Below are 23,469 nucleotides of genomic sequence, written 5' to 3' on the forward strand. Positions count from 1 at the left end.
AGGATGTATTTAAGAAAAAGGAAGTCTGTTAATTTTAGACTTCTAAATTTCACACACTACATCAGTGAGGATGGGTTCAGCCATCCCATGAAGAGTCAAATGTGTATAAAGAGAGAATATTTATGCTTAAAAGACAAATTATGATTTCTGAAGCTTTGAAGTCATATAAAAGTTTATTCACTGCTTGTAAATATGTTATCTTTGATTACTGATATTTTATTAAAGGTACTTCTCATTTTAATTCATATTTAAACATAAATATGTTGATGAAGAGAGTGATGGTAATGTTAAATCTTTGGCTTCTTAAGAATTGTATAGTCCTGGTTTGTGAAAGAAAAAAATACAATAAATGGTAAGTGACTCATTAGGATAAAGGATAGAAAAGAGAGCAAGAAAAATTTGAAAAATATATATTTCATTTACTGTTAAATATCCAGTTCAGTTAGTTTTCCCTGTAACTAGATCTGTTTCCTTTGCTCTTAAGGAGAATGAATTGAGATATCCAGCTAATGACTTTCTGTTTTTCATTTTTCCTTTTATTCCTGTTGCTAAAGCATACTTTCCTTCTTCTCTGATTATGGATTACATAAGAAAGCACTAGTTTATCTTTTCTAACAAACTAAGTGATCCACATCAGTTAATCTCTGAATTACGGAAGACATACTGTGGACAATATTATTATTATTATTATTATTATTATTATTATTATTATTATTATTATTATTTTAATAGAGATGGGGTCTCACTGGGTTGTCCCGGCTGGTCTCAAACTCCTGGGCTCAAGTGATCCTTCCACCTTGGCCTCCCAAAGTGCTGGAATTACAGATATGAGCCACCGTGGCCAGCCTCATCTGGTTTTTAAAGTAATAAATACACATGCTTTAGGAAGATACCAGTTGCTTAAAATACATTAACAATTAATTTCCCTTGAAGGGGAAACAATTTAACTCATTAAAATGCTAGATTTATTGCTTATGAACAATGACTCATTATTTCCCTGGAGATTAAAACCTTATATCCCTGAAATAACACAATTTAAGTTTGTATGCCTATTCTATTATTTGAGTTTAACTACATGTATAAGCAAGAAATTGTTTTTGCATTCTTTGCTGTCACTAGCAGAAGAAACTATATATATTTTGACCTAGTTACTTGGGTAGCACAAATTACATTGTAAGTTTCAAGTCATTTGATTTAAAAGGAGAATCCAAATTGATTTGATTATCAACAGATTGCCAAACTAAAATTTAAAAAATAGTATCTCCATTTCTCACATAATTTTTATTTAAATATTATTCAACTCTAAAATTCTATCTATTATTTATCACACAATTCTTAGTTGACTCCTAACTGTCTAGGTGAGATGGATCCAGTGGTATACTGGTAAATGTTTACCAACCTGCTCTTATGGGGGTGGAGAAGGATACACTGATTTGTCAGGTTTGCTGATTTCTGTGGTGCAGACACTAACATGACAGACACTAACATCACAGACTTAAAGCTACCTAAGTGAAATCACTAAATGTGGAGTTAAGAAGAGATGCTCCCAGTCAGCTATTGCCAGCCAGTGTAAGCTGGCTCCTGCACATTCCTGGAGAGGCCAAGATTTGAGAATCCCAGGATTTTCATTCTGGGATTTGAGAGAAGAACATAGTGAAAGATAAGGGATGGTTCTAGATCTCTCTGATGGTGTTATTGAATGTGATTGCTACATGTGAGCATAGGTACTCCAGGCCTCTTCTATTCAAATAGAAAATTCCTCAGTGATTCACAGTGGTTTTAAGAGCTAGGAGAGAGTTCAGACATTAGGTAAATCATCCCTGTTTTATGGTGCCTATCTTTTCTTCATCTGCAGTTAGACCAGTCTTACTATAAAACACAAAGCACAGTAATACACAGAAACTATTTCCAAGTGAGATTTAAAAATTATACTTACGGCCTTTTGAAAACATTGGGCTTTTTCCTCTCTGTTCAGCTTTGCCCAGGATACTTGTTAGACAAGTCTTAAGTATATTCTTTTGGCTTTGTCATGTCAACCACATAACTTGGCCAAGTCTCTGATGATTTCCAAATGTTTAATCATCCCTAGTTTATGATATCCTTCTTCTGTCACTTTTTTAATATCTTCAGCGTAATGTGTCTTGACTAGGTCTTTGGTCTGTGCTTATAATCACGTTAGTAGTCCTGTCATTTTTCCCTCCTCCAATAAGTCTTTCATCTTTTAAAGGAAAAGCAGCTTCCTTGTTAAACCAACCATAAAAAAAGCCCCACACCCTTATCCCAAACCTTCGTGGTTAAGATTAATGATAGCTGAAAATCATATACCCATTTAATAATTATCTTTGTAATGTTACTACAAATTTTAATTTTTTTCATTGAAGAAATCCAGTATGAACAGTCTGTCCCTGCCTGTGCCATTTAGGTCACTTACTTATCCTGGAATCCCCTTCTCTTCTTCCTGTCCCCATCTCTCTCTGTCCTTTGAGACTCATCTCAGGAATCATCCTTTCTATGATGTCTTCTCTAATTAACTCCCTCTGCTCCTAGGCCTGACTGGGAGTTCTTCACCTATGCTGCTTCTTAGGGCTCACATAGAACTCTGTTGACCCTTCATTAGGTAGTTCTACATTTATTATATCTGCTGTCATTTTCTCCCTGGCTTTTATTTTGAAAAAAAAATTAAACCCAACAAAAATTGTAATACTAGTATAATAAATACCCTATAGCATTCAAGTAGATTTGCCAGTTGTTAACATTTTGCTGACACTCTGTCATATACATTTTTCTGAATATTTAAAGTAATTAAGTTGTGCATATCCGTTCCTTTTGTTAGTCAACTTTATCTAGATTTTGCTATTCTTAGATTAATTATACTTAATAATTTTTGAAGATTTATTTCTTGATTTATTCATTCATCAAATATATATTGAACAGCTATTATGTAACAGATGCTGAAGCCTTGAAGGTTTCAATGTGTACATAGGCTGATTATAGGATATTTTAGATGTATATGATATAATTATGACTAGATCAGATGAAGAATAAAATATTTCCATTGTAAGTGTAGGAATAAAACCATATACCCAGATCTATGAAAGTGTCATCACTGATTTATCATTGATTCATTCAGTCACCAGAATTTGTTGTCTATTCTGTGCTGTTCTATGCTAGGTGCTGCCAGAGACCGTGGGTATAAATCCGAGGCTTCTTACCCTTAAAGAATCTAATCTCACATGAGAGACAGAAGATTATCCAAGAAAGCAGTGGAGTATGAACATCAATGGAGTTCCCATGGTTCTATGGAAATAGAAGACAGAGAGGCAGGCAAATCTTCCTGTGTAGTTCCAGTGATGCTTGGATAGTAACTTGAAGGATAAGTAGAAGGAATTAACTAGGTAGATAAAGAGACAGAAGACGTGTGAGACTGAAGCAACTTTATATTTTAAGTCAAGGAAGCATGAAAAAGATACAAGATGTTGCAGAAACTGATAGTGGTTTAATACAATGGGAGTGGCAAATGCTAAGGGGCAATGATGAGAAAAGGAAAGACACAGGGCTAGAGGGTTAGGCCCAGGTTATGAGGGACTTTGTGAGTTGAGCTGAAGAGTTTAAAAGCTATGGGAAACCCCTGAATGATTCAGATGGATAGTGATAGACACCAGGTTTGTGTTTTTAATAAGATTACCCTGAAAAAGATTGTGGAACAAAATCGATCTTGATGTCTTGTTATTTTTAATTTAGGGAGATTAAATATCGCTTTAATAGGAGCTAACTCAAATATTAAAAGTGATTCAAAGGCATATTTAGGTGATTACTGTGCATTTAATAAATTATCCAAATTATTGATGCCTCAGCCAATTTATCTTACCTAAGAATTTTACTTTCTTCCACATTGTTTTCTTCTAAGGAAACCGGCATCTAAAATTTTAAAAATGTGTTGCTCTCAGCAAGGAGTTAGTAATTTCTGCAGCTAATATTGCTGCCTGAAAGAGAGAAAGAGGAAAGGAGTTGCTATAATTAGACACCTGGCTTTGTAAGAGGACTAGATGTCATTTAAAGCATTTTATTTCTTGCTGCAAAACCCTTTCTGTTGAGTAAATGAATAGGAATTAATCAATGACAACATGACAGTGATTCTGGAGGTTTTGTAATTGATGTAATGTTTTTGTTTATTGGATCAATTAAGCCTGATTGACTTGCAGATTGCAGCAGCTCTGACAAAGCACCCATTGCTTATAACATTTCAATTCTCTGTGCTCACTGCAGTGCGGATCCACTGGCAGGATCAGCAGGCTGCAGGGATCTTGTCAGAGATAGCACTAGTAGGGGTGGTTTGTGCAGATGTTAAAAGTCATATGATGTAGACTCATAAAAGTTACCTAGCTGTGTTAGTTTAACACTTTATGTTTGCTTTATACTCCTACAGTCAGATAGCATAGTTCATACTCTAGGATTAATACCCCAAAAGAGCTTATTAGTTTGATTTCTGAAGGATGCCAAATTATTAAATTTCCATGTAGTCTAGAGTTTCTTAGCCTCAGCATTATTGTCATCTTGGACTTGATAATATTTGTTGTAGAGGGATGTCCTGTGCATTGTAGAACGCTTAGCAGCATCTCTGGCCTCCACCTGCTAGTAACAGTTTTCCCCCTGCCTCCAGATGTGACATCCAAACATCTCTCTGGGTATTGCCAAATGTCCTGTGGTACGCAAAAGTGCCCCTGATTGAGAACCATAGTTGCAGACATTTCACAGTTAAAGTAAAACAAGTAAGTTGTTCGCTTAACCTTTCCATGGGCTAATCGTATTTATTTATTTAAAAATCTATATTGATACATCTGTATTTATGGATTATAGATAAATGTTTGGCACTTTGCTAAGTTCTCAAAGTTGGGGAGTATTTTATAGAATGAACAAACCTGAAAGATCCATGCAATTGGCTAAATTAATGTGTGTGTGAAGTTTCCATGTTTTTAAAATTAAAATAGGCAAGAAACTAAATCACAGAAATGGATATCAAATAAAATAGATGTTCTATTTAAAAATTCTATGTTTTGACGTAATAATAGGAGAAATAGAATTGCATATGTAAGAACATCATCAAAAGATTATTTTTTTCATTCATGGTTTACAATATTGGAATTATGCATTTGTTTTATAACTTTATTTTTATAGCATATTTAATATATATATTTTTTCACTTTTCAAATGGTATTACTAGCATGTGAAAATATCATTGAGGGATATAAACTGAAGCTGTTCTGGGATTTTATGTGGACCTTGCACACCAAGGTCCTGATCTTTGTTTTAAAATGTTAACTCGGTGTTAAATCAAACTGTAAGACAGCAGGGAAAAGAGTAAGGCCTTAGCAGGGACTATGTGCTGTGATCATTAAGTTGAATTAGAGGTGTGAGATCCTTCTAGCTATTATAGAAGAGCAGTTCATAGAAGACCAAGTTTCTGAGAAGAAGAGGATAAAGATGGTAGATAAATGAATATGCCAAAATGAAACTAATTTTTGTCTTTGTCCAGCATTAAACTATTACTATCCATCTTTTTCCTCTTTGGTAGTCACTTACCAAATGCTGAGCATATGCCAGGCATTGAGGTGCTAAGCTAGAAACTTCCATTTACATGGTTTCATTCAGTCTATAAAATGCCCTCTGAAGCAGGTATTGATAGTTCCATTTTAGAGAGAGGGAAACTAAGAATTAAATGCCTAAATATGGGTCATACAGTCTGTTCATATTGCAACCAGAGATTGAGCCTCATTGTTACATCATTACCTTATTCAATTACATTCAATAAGCACCTTTAAATGTACCACATAGTTTTTTTTTTAATGAAAAAATATCAGTTCCTGTCCATTTGTATATAATAATCTTTATCAGATCCTCTTCACATTCCACTCTTTTTCATGCTCTCTGAAACGAATTAAGAATGAGATTGGTCCGGCCGGGCGCGGTGGCTCAAGCCTGTAATCCCAGCACTTTGGGAGGCCGAGACGGGCGGATCACGAGGTCAGGAGATCGAGACCATCCTGGCTAACACGGTGAAACCCCGTCTCTACTAAAAAAAAAAAAAATACAAAAAACTAGCCGGGCGAGGTGGCGGGCGCCTGTAGTCCCAGCTACTCCGGAGGCTGAGGCAGGAGAATGGCGTAAACCCGGGAGGCGGAGCTTGCAGTGAGCTGAGATCCGGCCACTGCACTCCAGTCCGGGCCACAGAGCGAGACTCCGCCTCAAAAAAAAAAAAAAAAAAAAAAAAGAATGAGATTGGTCCTTCATACAGCTGATAACCTGTGTTGATACAGTAGCCATATTTCACTGAAACCTTTTTCATAATAAGACTATTGGTCAGGTGCATTTTTTTCCCTATAATACGTTATTAATTCAAGATGCCCTTTATTTTTCATGGACAACTCCTGGAAGCTAGTTAGTTCCTTTTGTCTCTAATTTGATTACTTAAGCTATAAAATAGAGACTGTAGTAATAATCTCTATCTGTTTCATAGCTCGAGATAGCATCTTTATTTAGCAGTGCCTACACCTTTTATGTTCAAAATTCCTTAGACAAGAGACATCTGTACACAATGTAGCTATAGTGTGACTTACAATAACTCTGTTTTTGTTATCAGCAAGAGATCACTTACAAAGAGACAATACACCCTTTGTACTTGCAAGTAAAACACTACATAGTTTTACATGTCAAGCATATGTAAAGCATAGTGGAGGTCAGGAAGGATAAATTCATTACATGCCTGTCATCACATCAGAAATCCACCTCAATCAGAAGTGGTGTGGGAGTTGAAACATATCTGCCACCCGGATGATATATTAATCAGATTTGCCCTTTGAATTGTACAGTAAGAGCTGTAATGGCATTACATATTTATGGCCAAAATTGACTCATTAGTGGATAGCTTTGATTTGGAGGTAAAAGAAAAATCTAAATATGTTTTATTTTCCAAACCCAGTTTTACTAACATGATACAGCTTCTCATAAAATATTTTGAACTAGTAACATCAAGTTTTGACAAAAGCCTATAACCTGAGGGGGAAAAAAAAAATTGGTCAGATGCTGTGAGAGAGATTGCAAAAGAATAGGGAGTAAATTTATTATTACAACAGTGAAAAGGAATCCAATTTGTTATTTTGTGACTTGTCCTGCTTTATTTTATTTTATTTTATTTTATTTTATTTTATTTACTTTGCATAACCACTTTTGGAGTTTTTAGTAAAGATCCAGGGGACTTTGGTTCAGTGTGCTAGCAGCTCCATGAAAATGGACTGCTTCATGTGAGTGCTCATCTGTCCTCTATCTCACCGAGTTGTCTTTTACCATTGACCTCTCTTTTGGGGATCTCTTCAGGTAATTCCAGACACTGTATAATGCCAAACTTAGGAGACTTGCAGGTGGCATATGTAGAAAGCATTTTAATTATGCTACAGATTTGAAATAGATGCAAGTCACATCTTTATTGAAGTTAACACCTTTAACATACATATTGAGACAAATTTCCTAAGGTATAGTCCAAAAACTCTGTCAGTTCATTCATTTTGAAAGTAAAATGAGTATGGAGCCTCAATAATTTTCTGATTTTTTTTAATAATCCCTCTTATCACTTGATTATGTGAATAGTTACCACATGATTATTCTCTTCAGGTTTCAGCAACGAGACAGAATGGTTGAATGTTTGCTGCTTCCACATTGCTTCATTCAAGGCAAAATAACTCACCTATTAAAATTGTCATTATTTCTTTTCTGTCTAAAGTCTTAAAGACTTTGTTTTCAAATTTTGATACCTCAAATTGGATGAATGTAATTGAGCCTTTAAGCTCAGTTTATCTTCCCTAACTAAATTCAGAGGTTGCTAAAAGGATATACTAGAGGTAAGTTAGTAATGTTAAGCAGTTAATTTTTTTTTTCCCTAAAACTATGGCTCCTAAAAATGGAATTGAGAAACCATTGCTTATTTTACTTGGTGTCTTAAGAACAGTTTGTATACAACTGATATAACCATGAGGTTGATAGAAACAGAACTACATTATTTTAATTATACAGTTCTATTAAACATCTGTTAAAAGGCTGAAAGGCCTTTTATGAAATGTTTGTGAAATGTTTTTTCCAGAAATGCCAAGATAGCTTAAGTACCTTTATTCTTGTCTAAGATATTTTATTAGCATGAAAGAAAAGATACACAAACTCACACATATATATTAGTGATAGGAAGACATTGTTGAACTTAGATGTAAAGAAACCTTTCAAAATCATAAACAATAGAGCCTTTGTCAGGACAAACGTGTAAAAAGGTGCTAAATTTGCTACAACCTAGGAGGAATATTGACATTCCATGAGCCATCATTTCTTCATCTCCAAAATGAAGTAGTTGGCTTAACAATATTTCTAAATTCTATTTCAACTCTAAGAAATTACTAACTGCAAAATAAAAAAAAAAAAAATAGTTTTGTTGATCACAGTGTAGCTAAAAAGTTGTTAACTAGGCTGGTAATCATAGCCAGAGGGTTTGTTGCTGTTTGAATATTGAGTAACAGGTTTCTAACCTTGAATTTAATTACCATCAGAAGTGTCTTATTCTGGTGTTAAAGGCCAGATATCTGTGATTTCGGGACATAATTCTTTGAGAAAGTACACACCTTTATCACGTGTAATTTTTACCAGCTGATTTTTATAGCACTTAATGTTATTCCATTTCAATCCATTTGTCTTCTTATTTTGCTGTGTGAGTCATCTTGCCAAGCTGTGCAGAGTATAATGTAATATCCTCAGCACCTAATAAGCTGGCAGATATGTTTCCATTTGAATGTAGATGCTATGGAAAATTTAACCGAATTAAGCTATAATGCTTCACTTACTTTTAAGTGGTCCATGTTAGAAGATTAGTGAAGGAATCTTTTCAGTTCATTGTTATATTTTGGAAATATAATACTTTGATAGGATACTTTGGCAGGATAAATTATAACAGGTCTAAGACTGCAATTTAAATATGTAGGCATAAGGAAGAAACAATATCACAGCCAATTAGGAAAGTGAGCAAGCTTTTGAATGTCATTATCCTTGTTGTTTTTGTTGTGAAAATGAGGGGCATCAAATTAATTGCTTATTAATGTCAGTCATTTTGGATGGTGAATAAAGACAAATTTTCTTTAGATACCATCTCATTTATTTTCCCTTAATTAACAGTGAAGGGATAGTTTGCAGAATATTAGACATTAGTAATTTTATGTACAAAAGAGAAAATATTACAGTCTTCATACTTCTGGGATTGAGGATGTATTTACATAAAACAAAGCTGTAATTTCTAAAGGAATAATACATTAGCCACAGTTTACATTTGACTTTTTAAAAATTATACTTTAAGTTCTGGGATACATGTGCAGAAAGTGCAGGTCTGTTACATAGGTATACACACGTGCCATGGTGGTTTGCTGCACCCATCAACCCATCATCTACATTAGGTATTTCTTCTAATGCTATCCCTCCCCCACCCCCTGACAGACCCTGGAGTGTGATGTTCCCCTCCCTGTGTCCATGGGTTCTCATTGTTCAGCTCCCACTTATGAGTCAGAACATGCAGTGTTGGGTTTTCTGTTCCTGTGTTAGTTTGCTGGGAATGATGGTTTCCAGCTTCACCCATGTCCCTGCAAAGGATATGAACTCATCCTTTTTTTATGGCTGCATAGTATTCCGTGGTGTGTATTTGCCACATTTTCTTTATCCAGTCTCTCAATTGATGGGTATTTGGGTTGGTTTCAAGTCTTTACTATAGTGAATAGTGCTGCAGTAAATATACGTGTGCATGTGTCTTTATAGTCGAATGATTTATAATCCTTTGAGTATATACCCAGTAATGGGACTGCTGGGTCAAACATTATTTCTGGTTCTAAATCCTTGAGGAATCGCCACACTGTCTTTCACAATGGTTGATCTAATTTACACTCCCACCAACAGTGTAAAAGCGTTTCTATTTCTCCACATCTTCTCCAATATCTGTTTTTCCTGACTTATTAATGATTGTGATTCTAACTGGCATGAGATGGTATCTCATTGTGGTTTTGACTTGCATTTCTCTAATGATGAGTGATGATGAGCGTTTTTTCATGTGTCTGTTGGCTGCATATATGTCTTCTTTTGCGAAGTGTCAGTTCATATCCTTTGCCCACTTTTTGATGGGGTTGTTTTTTTCTTGTAAATATGTTAAAGTTTCTTGTAGATTCTGGATATTAGCCCTTTGCCAGATGGATAGATGGCAGAAATTTTCTCCCATTCTGTAGGTTGCCTGTTCACTCTGATGATAGTTTCTTTTGCTGTGCAAAAGCTTTTTAGTTTAATTAGATCACATTTGTCAATTTTGGCTTTTGTTGCGATGACTTTTGGTGTTTTAGTTATGAAGTCTTTGCCCATGCCTATGTCCTGAATGGTACTGTCTGGATTTCTTCTAGGATTTTTATGGTTTTAGGTCTTACGTTTAAGTCTTTAATCCATCTTGAGTTAATTTTTGCATAAGGTATCAGGAAGGGGTCCAGTATCAGTTTTCTGCATATGGTTGCCAGTTTTCCCAAAACCATTTATTAAATAGGGAATCCTTTTCCCTTTGTTTTTGTCAGGTTTGTCAAAGATGAGGTGGTTGTAGATGTATGGTGTTATTTTTGAGGCCTCTGTTCTGTTCCATTGGTCTATATATTTGTTTTGCTAGCAGTACCATGCTGTTTTGGTTATGTAGCCTTGTAGTGCAGTTTGAAGTCGTGTAGCGTGATGCCTCCAGCTTTGTTCTTTTTGCTTAGAATTGTCTTGGCTATACAGGCTCTTTTTTGGTTCCATGTGAAATTTAAGATAGTTTTTTTTTATTATTATTCTGTAAAGAAAGTCAGTGGTAGCTTGATGGGGATAGCATTGAATCTATAAATTACTTTGGAGAGTATGGCCATTTTCACGATATTGATTCTTCCTATCCCTGAGCATGGAATGTTCTTCCGTTTGTTTGTGTCCTCTTTTATTTCACTGAGCAGTAGTTTGTAGTTCTCCTTGAAGAGGTCCTTCACATCCCTTGTAAGTTGTATTCCTAGGTATTTTATTCTCTTTGTAGCAAGTGTAAATGGGAGTTCAATCATGATTTGGCTGTTTGTCTATTATTGGTTTATACGAATGCTTGTGATTTTTGCACATTGATTTTGTATCCTGAGACTTTACTGAAGTTGCTTATCAGCTGAAGGAAATTTTGTACTGAGACAGTGGGGTTTTCTAAATATACAATCATGTCATCTGCCAACACAGACAATTTGACTTCCTCTCTTCCTATTTGAATACCCTTTCTTTCTTTCTCTTGCCTGATTGTCCTGGCCAGAACCTCCAATACTGTGCTGAATAGGAGTGATGAGAGAGGGCATCCTTGTCCTGTGCCAGTTTTCAAAGGGAATGCTTCCAGCTTTTGCCCACTCAGTATGATATTGGCTGTGGGTTTGTCATAAATAGCTCTTATTATTTTGAGAAACATTCATCAGTACCTAGCTTCTTGAGAGTTTTTAGCATGAATGGGTGTTGAATTCTATCAAAGGCCTTTTCTGCATCTATTGAGATAATCATGTAGTTTGTGTCATTAGTTTTGTTTATGTGATGGATTATGTTTATTGATTTGCATATGTTGAACCAGCCTTGCATCCCAGGGATGAAGCCGACTTGATTGTGGTGGACATACCTTTTGATGTGCTCTGGATTTGGTTTGCCAGTATGGTATTGAGGAAATTCGCATTGATGTTCATCAGGGATATTGGCCTGAAATTTTCTTTTCTTTTACTTGTTGTGTCTGGAGGTTTTTGGTATCAGAATGGTGCTGGCCTCATAAAACGAGTTTTATGAGGAGGAGTCCCCCTTTTTCTCTTGTTTGGAATAGTTTCAGAAGGAATGGCATCAGATCCTCTTTGTACCTCTGTAGAATTCGACTGTGAATCCGTCTGGTCCTGGGCTTTTTTTTTTGGTTGATAGGCTATTAGTTACTGCCTCAATTTCAGAACTTGTTATTGATCTATTCAGGGATTTGACTTCTTCCTGGTTTAGTCTTTGGAGGTTATATGTATCCAGGTAATTATTCCTTTCTTCTAGATTTTCTAGTTTATTTGCATGGAGGTGTTTATAGCATTCTCTGATTGTAGATTGTATTTCTTTGGGATCAGTGATGATATCCCCTTTATCATTTTTGTATTGTGTCTATTTCATTCTTCTCTCTTTTCTTCTTTGTTAGTCTGGCTAGTAGTCTATCTATTTTGTGAATCTTTAAAAAAAAAAAAAAACAGCTCCTGGATTCATTGATTGTTTTTGAAGGGTTTTTCATGTCTATGTCTCCTTTGGTTCTACTTTGATCATAGTTATTTCTTGTATTCTGCTAGCTTTTGGATTTGTTTGCCCTTGCTTCTCTTGTTTGTTTAGTTGTGATGTTAGGGTGCCGATTTTTTATCTTTCCTACTTTCTCCTGTGAGCACATAATGCTATAAGTTTTTCTGTAAACACTGCTTTAGCTGTGTCCCAGAGATTCTGGTACATTGTGTCTTTGTTCTCACTGATTTCAAATAACTGATTTATTTCTGCCTTAATTTCATTATTTACCCAGTAGTCATTCAGGAGCAGGTTGTTCAGTTGCCAAGTAGTTGGGCGATTTTGAGTGAGTTTCTTAATCTTGAGCTCTAATTTGATTGCACCAGGGTCTTTTCTGAGAGACTGTTTTGAGACTGTTTGTTATGATTCCCATTCTTTTGCACTTGCTGAGGAGTGTTTTAACTTCCAATTATGTGGTCAATTTTAGAATAAGTGTGATGTGGTGCTGAGAAGAATGTATAGTCTGTTGATTTGGGGTGGAGAGTTCTGTAGATGTCTATTAGGTCTGCTTGGTCCAGAGCTGAGTTCAAGTCCTGAATATCCTTGTTAATTTTCTGTCTTGTTGATCTGTCTAATATTGGCAGTGGGGTTTAAAGTCTCCTACTTTAATGGGGTGGGAGTCTAAGTCTCTTTGTAGGTCTCTAAGAACTTGCTTATGAATTGGGTGCTTCTGTATTGGGTGCATGTATATTTAGGGTAGTTAGCTCTTCTTGTTGCATTGATCCTTTTACCGTTATGTAATGCCTTTCTTTGTCTTTTTTGATCTTGGTTGGTTTAAAGTCTGTTTTATCAGAGACTAGGATTGCAACCCGCTGCTTGCCTTTTTTTTTTTTTTTTGCTTGGTAAATATTCCTCCGTTTCTTTATTTTGAGCCTATGTGTGTCTTTGCATGTGAGATGGGTCTCCTGAATACAGCACACCAATTGGTCTTGACTCCTTATTCCATTTGCCAAATTTGCCAGTCTGTGTCTTTTAATTGGGGCATTTAGCCCATTTACATTTAAGGTTATTATTGTTATGTATGAATTTGATGCTGTCATTATGATGCTAGCTGGTTATTTTGCCCATTAGTTGATGCAGTTTCTTCATAGTGTCAATGGTCTTTACAATTTGGTATGTTTTTGCAGTGGCTGGTATTGCTTTTTCCTTTTTATATTTAGTGCTTCCTTCAGGAGCTCTTGTAAGGCAGGACTGGTGGTGACAAAATCTTTTAGCATTTGCTTGTCTGTAAAGGATTTTATTTCTCTTTCACTTATGAAGCTTAGTTTGGCTGGCAGTGAAATTCTGGGTTGAAAATTCTTTTCTTTAAGAATGTTGTGCTGGGCCCTGTGGCTCATCATACCTGTAATCCCAGCACTTTGGGAGGCCAAGGCCGGCGGATCACCTGAGGTTGAGAGTTCGAGACCAGCCTGACCAACATGAGGAAACCCCATCTCTACTAAAAATACAAAATTAGCCGGACGTGGTGGCACATGCCTATAATCCCAGCTACTTGGGAGGCTGAGGCAGGAGAATCACTTGAACCCAGGAGGTGGAGGTTGCGATGAGCCGAGATCTTGCTGTCATACTCCAGCCTGGGCAACAAGAGTGAAACTCTGTCTCACACACAGACACAAAAGAATGTTGAATATTGACCTGCACTCTCCTCTGGCTTGTAGAGTTTCTGCAGGGAAATCCTGTAGGGTTTCTGCAGGGAAATCTGCTGTTAGTCTGATGGGCTTCCCTTTGTGGGTAACCCAACCTTTCTTTCTGGCTACCCTTAACATTTTTTTCATTCATTTCAACCTTGGTGAATCTGATGATTATATGTTTGGGGGTTGCTCTTCTAGAGGAGTATCTTTGTGGTATTCTCTGTCTTTCCTGAACTTGAATGTTGGTCTGTCTTGCTAGGTTGGGGAAGTTCTCCTGGATGATATCCTGAAGAGTGTTTTCCAACTTGGTTCCATTCTCCCTGGCATTTTCAGGTACACCAATCAAATGTAGGTTTGGTCTTCTCACATAGTCCCATATTTCTTGGAGGCTTTGTTCATTCCTTTTCATTCTTTTTTCTCTAATCTTGTCTTCATTGCTTTATTTCATTAAGTTGACCTTCAATCTCTGATGTCCTTTCTTCTACTTGATCAATTTGGCTATTGATACTTGTGTATGCTTCACAAAGTTCTCGTGCTGTGTTTTTCAGCTCCATCAGGTCATTTATGATCTTCTCTAAATTGGTTATTCTAGTTAGCAATTCCTCTAACCTTTTTTCAAGGTTCTTGGCTTCCTTGCAATGGGTTAGAACATATTCCTTTAGCTTGGAGGAGTTACCCAGCTTCTGAAGCCTATTTCTGTCAATTCATCAAACTCATTTTCCATCCAGTTTTGTTTCCTTGCTGGCAAGGAGTTATGATCCTTTGGAGGAGAAGAGGCATTCTGGTTTTTGGAATTTTCATCCTTTTTGTGCTGGTTTTTCCTCATCTTTGTGGATTTACCTACCTTTGGTCTTTGATGTTGGTGACCTTCGGATGGGGTCTTTATGTGGACATCCTTTTTGTTGATGTTGATGCTATTCCTTTGTGTTTTTTTAGTTTTTCTTCTAACAGGCAGGCTTCTCTGCTGCAGGCCTGCTGCAGTTTGCTGGAGTTCCACTCCAGACCCTATTTGCCTGGGTGTCATGAGCAGACACTGCAAAACAGCAAAGCTTGCTGCCTGCTCCTTCCTCTGGAAGTTTTGTCCCAGAGGGGCACCCGCCAGATCCCAGTGGAGCTCTCCTGTATGAGGTGTCTGTTGACCCCTGCTGGGAGGCATCTCTCAGTCAGGAGCCACAGGGGTCAGTCTGTCCCTTAGCAGAGCTCAAGCGCCATGCTGGGAGATTTGCTGCTCTCTCTGGAACTGGCAGGCAGGAACGTTTATGTCTGCTGAAGCTGCACCCACAGCCGCCCCTTCCACCAGGTCCTCTGTCCCAGAGAGATGGGAGTTTTATCTGTAAGCCCCTGACTAGGGCTGCTGCCTTTCTTTCAGAGATGCCCTGCCCAGAGAGGAGGAATCTAGAGAGGCAGTCTGGCTATGGTGGTTTTGCAGAGCTGCGGTGGGCTCTGCCCAAATTGAACTTCCCGGGAGCTTTGTTTATACTGTGAGGGGAAAACCACCTACTCAAGCCTCAGTAATGGTGGACGCTTCTCCCCACACCAAGCTGGAGATGCCCAGGTCGACTTCAGACTGCTGTGCTGGCAGCCAGAATTTCAAGCCAGTGGATCTTAGCTTGCTGGGCTCTGTGGGAGTGGGATCTACTGATCCACTTGGTTCCCTGGCTTCAGTCCCCTTTCCAGGGAAATGAACAGTCCTTCCAGGCATCACTGGGGTATGAAAAAAACAAAAAACAAACAAAACAAAAAACTCCTACAGCTAGCTTGTTGTCTGCCCAAACTGCTGCCCTGTTTTGTGCTTGAAACCCAGGGCCCTGGTAGTGTCAGCACCCGAGGGAATCTCCTGGTCTGCGGGTTGTGAAGACCGTGGGAAAAGCATAGTATCTGGATTGGAATGCACCATTCCTCATGGTACAGTCCCTCATGGCTTTCTTTGGATGGGAGAGGTTGTTTTCTCACCCCTTGAGCTTCCTGTGTGAGGTGATGCACCCCCTACTTCGGCTTATACTCTGTGGGCTGCACCCACCATCCAACCTGTACCGAAGAGATGAGCTGGGTACCGTAGTTGGAAATGCAGAAATCACCCACTTTCTGTGTTGATCTCACTGGGAGCTGTAGACCTGAGCTATTCCTGTTAGGCCATCTTGCCAGCCACTCATATTTTACTTTTAAGTGATTAGGTTGATTGGGAGAAATGGTGATTGAATGCAGAACTTATCCATTGTTATATATTTTTAAATTAGATTTATAAATGAGGATTTTCAAATTTGTACAAAAGTAGAGAAAATAGTATAATACACCATAATTCAGTGTTGATTATTTTCCTTATTTATTGATCTTGTTGCTTCCATCTTCTCACTTTTTTGGGAGGAGGGAATAGGCTAGAACATTTTAAAGCATATCTTAAATGGCATATGATTTCCTCTGTATATGCATCTTTTACATATAAAGGCTGTTTTCAAAAAGAGTCACTGTTTTATAGTTTCTATTTTTAGAAACAGGTAAGATTAAAGATAAAAAAAAAAAATAGCCTAGCTATATAGCCTATTATATAGGCTCTCTATAGAAATAGGCCTAGCTATAGAAACAACACTTAAATTTCATATGTACAGTGATTTATTATTTGTAAATCATCTAATTTTTTAAAGTATGATACTTTATTATTTGCAGATTATTTAATTTTTAAAAGTGATTTTTGTGGGAGGTCAGAATTGGATGGAGAAGGGCCATTTTTATTTTTGAATAGTGGATACCTCTAATGACCTAATGAAAACTGCTCTGAGGGCATCTTCAGCTGGAAAGTATGTATTACTACTTTCTGTAATCAGGGTCAGCCACCAGTGTCTCCCAGCAGCACAGCAAGTAGTCATTTCCCAACTCTATTATACATCACTCAGTAATCACGCTGCAGTGTCTTAAACCCATAGAGTTGACAGGTATGCCCTGGTATTACCCTTATATGCTATGACCATTCAAACTAGAATGTCAACTTGGACTCAAAGTAAGCTGACTGAAAAATGGGCAGGATGCGATTACCAGAAAATGAAATTGAAGTCATACTCATTAAATAATCTAGATAAAATTTACCAAACAAAGTGTTCACTGTGGATCTGGACATGTAAATATAAATGGAAAAGTAGAGAAAGGATTCAGGGATGCTTGAACTGTTTCTAACATGGCATATATAAATTGCCACGCCCACTGTCTTCTGCCCACTGGCCGCGGATCCAAAAGAGGACTCAGGAAATGGAAGTAATTATTTTTCCCGTGAACAAAGAAGAGTTGATTTCATTATATTACTTATTGGAACTTGTCTGTTATTCTCATATTTATGTGACAAAGAAGATATCTTCTAAGACATGCACGTTATAAGAAGTTGAGGTTATTTTTTTGTTTGCCTGTTTGCTTTTTTTTTTTTTTTTGCGACAGACTCTTGTTATGTTGCCTAGGGGTTTCAAACTCCTGGCCCCAAGCCCCTTTCCCTCTTCAGCCTCCCGAGTAGCTGGGATTACAGGTGTGTACCACCACACTTATCCAGCGGAGTTGGGGTTGTTAAGCTACTTTTGAGAATAGTTGTATTCTACAGTGAATAAAGATGGGTTTGCCCAAAAGAAATTTTTTTTCCTCGTTGGCACTAAAAGGCTCCTCTTGACAATCTGTTTATAGCTATTCTCGGAATTAAGTGTGAAGAATTAGATTAATTCCATTGAAATCATAAATGCACTGCAATCTGTAGATTATCAGTTAGTTTAGATAAACACTGCTGATTACGCATACAAATATTTGTAGCATCCTGTGTAATGTACTTGTAAAAATAAATAATGATTATAATAATAAAGATTTAGATCTGGGTGTGGAGGCTCATGCCTGTAATCCCAGCACTTTGGGAGGCCAAGGTGGGAGGATCGCTTGAGGCCGGAGTTCAAGACCAGCCTGAGCAACATAGTGATTGGTATTAGGTCTTCTTCACATGTTTGGTAAAAATTCAGCAGTGAAACCAGTAAGCTCCCGGCTATTCTTCTCAATATCTACAAACAAAACAAAACAAAACAAAACACAAAAAAGTTAGCCAGGGGTGTGGTGTGTGCCTGTAGTCCTAGCTACTTGAGAGGCTAAGGTGAGGGGATTGCTTAAGACCTGGAGGTTGAGGCTGCAGTGAGTTGTGATTGCTCCACTACACTCCAGCCTGGGTGATGGAGCCAAGACCTTGTCTCAGAAAAAAAAAAAAAAGAGTACTTAAATTGCTATGTATTTCTCCATCTTGAAAGGAGTATTTTCCAACTGATTTAATACTATTGTTTAATAAGTATAAGGTGTATCTTTAAATTAAACAACAGTATTAACTAGATTTTGAGATGCAATGTTAGCCACATTTATTTCCCTTTAGGCTTCAGAAAAATCCAAGTTTAGATACCAATTCTTTGTTTCCTAGATAAATTTCTCCGTATTTTTTGTGTATTTCTGCTCAAAGCTCATACCATCAGGCTAGTATCCCATGGTATTATTCCAACTATAAGATGCATGAATATATTCATAAGTTTTTAGTTTTAAGTGTAGTATGACATATTTTACAAAAGTTTTTAAGTTCAGAAATAGTTTCTATTTATGATTGAAATGTTTAAAATGTACATTTTTTTCTTGAGAAAAGACTATATTTTGTTAACTTTTTCAGATTATACAAGTATTTGACTCAGATGTCTCCGAAAATAATTTCACATATTATCTTGTGAAAACATACATTGAATTGTGCTTTTAATTGTTTATTGGTTTAATCTTTTGTCTAATACAGTGATACAGTTTTCTCTTCATAGTTAGACTCTCTTAAATAAGAAGCTCTTGAGAGTGTAATTATGTGTGGTTCATCCCTAAAATATGAAGCTGTTTTAGAAGTAAAATGTGATGTTTATGGTGGACAAGACTTGCTGACTAATGGTTCTTGGAAACTTTCCGTTTGTCAGATTGTTATGTAGATGATCATATATTAAATCTAGTGAAGAGGAGAGCGAAAGCCCAAGGAATCTAAAGAACTTTTTTGGGGGGCTAATAGTATGTTTTTAGGAATAAGAGCTGCTGTAAAGAATGCAGAAGCCTCATGTCATTAGCTGCATGTCCATCTCCTAGCAGATGAGTTGAGGGGTGTAGCACTATATATGTGTGTGTATATACATACATACACACACACACACACACACATATAATATATATTATATATGTTATAATATATATTATTTTATATATTATATATCTTCTTGGGGAAATAGGGTCTTGCTGCTTCAGCTGAAGTCTGCATGCTTTTTGTTCCCTATCTTCTGCTAGTTTCTCTTCATTTCCTCACTTCCTCTTTTCCCTTTTGTTCCCTTTTCCCTTTGCTTCCCCTAGACTTAAAATGTTATGTGAAGTTGTGTTTGTGGTTAGTGATTTACATGGAAACTTCTTGTTGTTTTGAAACAAAGCCCCAAAACTGTGGCGGTGAGGATAATATAGTAAAAACAGTGAGGCTATTCCAAGTAGTTGAAAGATTTTCATTGTGGGTGAGAAGCCGTTAATGATGGTTGTGGTTGTTCCTTTTTTCAAAGGTGTTCTCATTTTTTATTAGATTATATTTTACTACATTTAATAGAATTATGATTAGATAAGATGCTTTTTTCATTGAATTGAACTGGTCCCTGTTTTTATGTGGGCCTTTGAATCTAGGTTGATTTGAAACTACCTAGTACTGTCTGCAGAGACCTGAACCTCTAGGTAGTATAGAAGTTGTGTAGTAGCTAGGACCCATCAGGTGGTTATAGAACCGAAATTAAATTCAAGCCCCGACACCTCCACTCACCAGCAAAGACCGTTGGTAAATTAACCTGTTAATTTATAGTGTATCATCTCTTATTTGGGGACAATAAAAGGTCTATTGAATAGAATTCTAGGGTCTAATATATATGAAGCTCTTAGAACAGCGTATAGTACACATTATATAGCAAGAAATGTTAGTTGTCATATGTTCAAAGACAAATTGTTGATGGAATTGAAATCTATATTGGGACACACATTAATATATTTGGAGGTAGCTTTCATGTTTCAGAATCTTTGGTATTGTTTAAAATTGTTTAACATTGAGTACATTAACTCACTTCTACGGTGACCTAAATTTCATCTATGATCAGATCTATCATGTTAATCTATTGTTTCATAATAGGTTGAGCTATCAAATGATGAGCACAAGGACAAGGTATAGTAAATCTTCACTTACTGTCTTCCAAGGGTTCTTGGAAACTGTGACTTGACATGAAATGCAGTATAACAAAACCAATTATTTTTCTCATCAGTGTTATAACTAAATGACCTTGAAGGAAAGAAACAATATATATTATTTGAGGACCTGCTGTAGACTGTTTTATGTAAAGTAACAGTTTCTAAGAACCGATTGGTGATGTTAAGTGAGAACTAACTGTATTAAGAATGTTTCAGGCCGTGAGGGGTGGCTCGTTCCTGTAATCCCAGTGCTTTGGGAGGCCAAAGCGGGAAGATTGCTTGAGGCCAGGAGATTGAGACCAGCCTGGGCAACATAGCAAGAACTCCTCTCTACAAAAACAAAACAAAACAAAAAATAATTAGCTAGGTGTGTTTCTAGTTACTTGGGAGGCTGAGGTGGGAGGATCACTTGAGCCTAGGAATTGGAGGCTGAAATGAGGCATAATAGCACCACTGCACTTCAGCCTGAGTGATAAAGCAAGACCCTACGTCTATTTTTTAAAAATTAATGTATGTTCTAGCTACTCGAGAGATATAGTAATGTACTTTTTAAAATATTTGTTTTGCATGATAGCTCCTACCAAGAAACAGTTACAATACAGTACAAAAACATGTTTTTAATGCTACCTCTCTATATTTATTTAGGTAGGTAATAGTATATTTCTACCTGATACTTATGTAATAGCTAGACAGCTGTTTGCAAAAATATTTTTAAATATGCTTATGTCATTACTTTTTCCTTTGAGAGATTTTTCCCTTTGAAATCTTCCAAGGCTTTTTATAATTCCAATAATATCAAGAAATCATACCCAAGATACTATGTTGCATCATTATTGAAACAGGAGTTTTAATTTTTATTCTTATTTTATTTATATATTTTATTTTTAGAGACAAGGTCTTGCTCTGCTGCCCAGGGTGGGATACAATGGTGCAGTCATGGCTCACTGCAACCTCAACCCATCATGCTTAAGCAAACCTCCTATCTCAGGCTCTCAAAGTAGCTGCGACTATAGGCACACACCACCATGCCTGGCTGATTACTGAATTTTTTTAGAGATCAGGCCTCACTGTGTTGCTCAAGCTGGTCTCAAACTCCTGGGCTTAAGTGATTCCCCCTCCTTGACCTCCCAAGTGGTGAGATTACAGGTATGAGCCACCATGCCTGGCCTGAAGTTTACAATGTATGTTTGTAGTAGACTGAATACTCTTATCAACTATATTTTGATTTGTAAAAGGGTCATCCTGCATGTTTAACATTACCAAATAATCTCAAACTAGATTAGAAGCAATGGAAATTAAATTAAAAATTTGTCATATAAAGTCACCACTGACATTTTTAATAATTAACCTTGGGTTTCTCTTGGCAAATTGATAGACTTTACACTGAAGCAGAAACTCCTATATATTTAGCGCCCTGCTTTTAATGTGGTTATTTCTGAAAAACATTATCAGAGTTTTCTGTCAACCAGTGATCATTAATATTGGGTAATTACAGTGTTTTCCCTTGTAATAGAAACCACCTATGGAGGGGTAGCAGCTTTTCTTGAAGGTTTAAATATTAAAACTATTTTAGCCTTTCTTTGAAACTATTTTGACTGAGTTATATTTTTGGGAAGATGTATTTTCCTTTCCTGGGGACCTTTCCAAATTGTTCAGAATTGTCTTCATTAAATTAAAGCACTTCTGTTTATGCATTTCAAATTTGTGTGCATGCGACTACACATTGTTCTAAGCACTGACGTAATATTTTCTCCTTCTAGATATTGACATGTTTTTGTTTGGCATTACACAGGCAGACTCTGAAAAATTTTCTAAATGACATCTACACTTAATAATTGCTGCAGATATTGTTGAAGAACCATGAGGTTGCAGTAGGGTTTTGTTTTTGAGAAGTTTTCAAATTTGTCTTAGTTTGGATTTTTTCCCCCCTTAGTTAAAGATTCAGATGAAGCCTGAGTCAGAAGATAGGTTAAGCTTTCCTGCCTCTGCTCCACTGGAATGGGATAGACTAATTTCCTTGGGATAAACGGAGGCTACTTAGATAGGATGTTTATACTATAAGGCAATTAAATACCTTTTAAGATGATGTAATTTCTAAAAGTAAAACAGAACCTGGAACCACAAGGCTGCTATTCCTAGCCCAGATAAATTAATATTAATTCTAAACCACAAAGATCTTCATAAAGATTGCTAAATATGAAGATTTTTATACCATTGCTCAGTAGTACATATCAGGTTGTATAACCTTGTGATGAAGAAATTTTCCTTCTGTATTCGTCACTTACTGTTATGTTCTCTATATTTGGAAAGTCTCCTTTTGTTACAGACTTGAAGTTTAAAGATGCATCATAAAGTCTAAAAGTAGGAAATGCCCACAAAATTTAACATTAACAGTTGTAGAACATATTGAATGCCTAAAATACAGTGTCTGAAGAAAGTGGAATATTTTGAGAATTTGACGTGCTCTTTATCTTCCAGATTGCTCAAAGCTGACTGTTTCCTTGTATCTAAACTAAAAGTTTATGGTAAGGTCTAAACGGGCATTGAGCCCAATAGAATGGAGAGATTGAGAAGAAAAAGGGAATCAACAGGGAAATAGCATGAATGGAAAAACATTCTAATTGTTAATTGTTTACTAGATGTAAACCTCTAAAGAGGTATTGAAAGAGGTTTTACAGCTTTGGCTTCATTATCCTTACCTTCTAAACCTTGTCTAAATGTGTCAAGAGTGTTTTGAGCTCAGAGTTTGAGCTGAAAAGAGTAATATTTCAGATACCTTAATACATTATATTTAGCCCTTTGTGTGGGAATTACTGCATTTTCATGTTATGTACTTTGTACAACTTTAAACATTTCCTATATTGAGTTTTTTTTTTTTTAGAGGCACTTCTGTTTATGTATTTCAAATGTGTGTGGATGCCACTACACATTTTTCTAAGCAATGAGTTAATATTTTTCTTTCTGAAAATTCACATGTTTTTGTGGCACTACACACACAGACTCTTTGAATAATCAAACTATTCACAAGCCAATTCTAAGTTAGAATATCTTTGTTTTTTTGTTATGTTTTGTTTTTATTAATAGCAAGTTCTTATACCTTAGTATTTGAGAAACACACAGTTAATAAAACAGAAGGAGGGGCAGCAATAAGATAAACTGGCTTTGCTTCATAAAATTATCTTGTTTTTAGATAAATCCAAATGACAACAAC

General features: G+C 36.4%; 1 protein-coding gene across 34 annotated transcripts in view; it reads left to right on the plus strand.

Moving 5' to 3' along the window:
* The window catches only part of MBNL1 (muscleblind like splicing regulator 1), a 222,840-nt gene that overhangs the window by 114,007 nt on the left and 85,364 nt on the right, over nucleotides 1-23,469 (plus strand). The window contains exon 1 of one of the 34 annotated variants that reach the window (XM_023232102.3): nucleotides 4,458-4,769. The exons of the other annotated variants lie outside the window; for them this stretch is intronic. The gene's annotated coding sequence lies outside the window, so the exon portion shown is untranslated. Of the gene's footprint in view, nucleotides 1-4,457; nucleotides 4,770-23,469 lie in introns of those variants that run through there. 34 annotated transcript variants of the gene reach the window in all.

Source organism: Piliocolobus tephrosceles, chromosome 2 (genome assembly GCF_002776525.5).
Source record: "Piliocolobus tephrosceles isolate RC106 chromosome 2, ASM277652v3, whole genome shotgun sequence".
NCBI lineage: Eukaryota > Metazoa > Chordata > Mammalia > Primates > Cercopithecidae > Piliocolobus > Piliocolobus tephrosceles.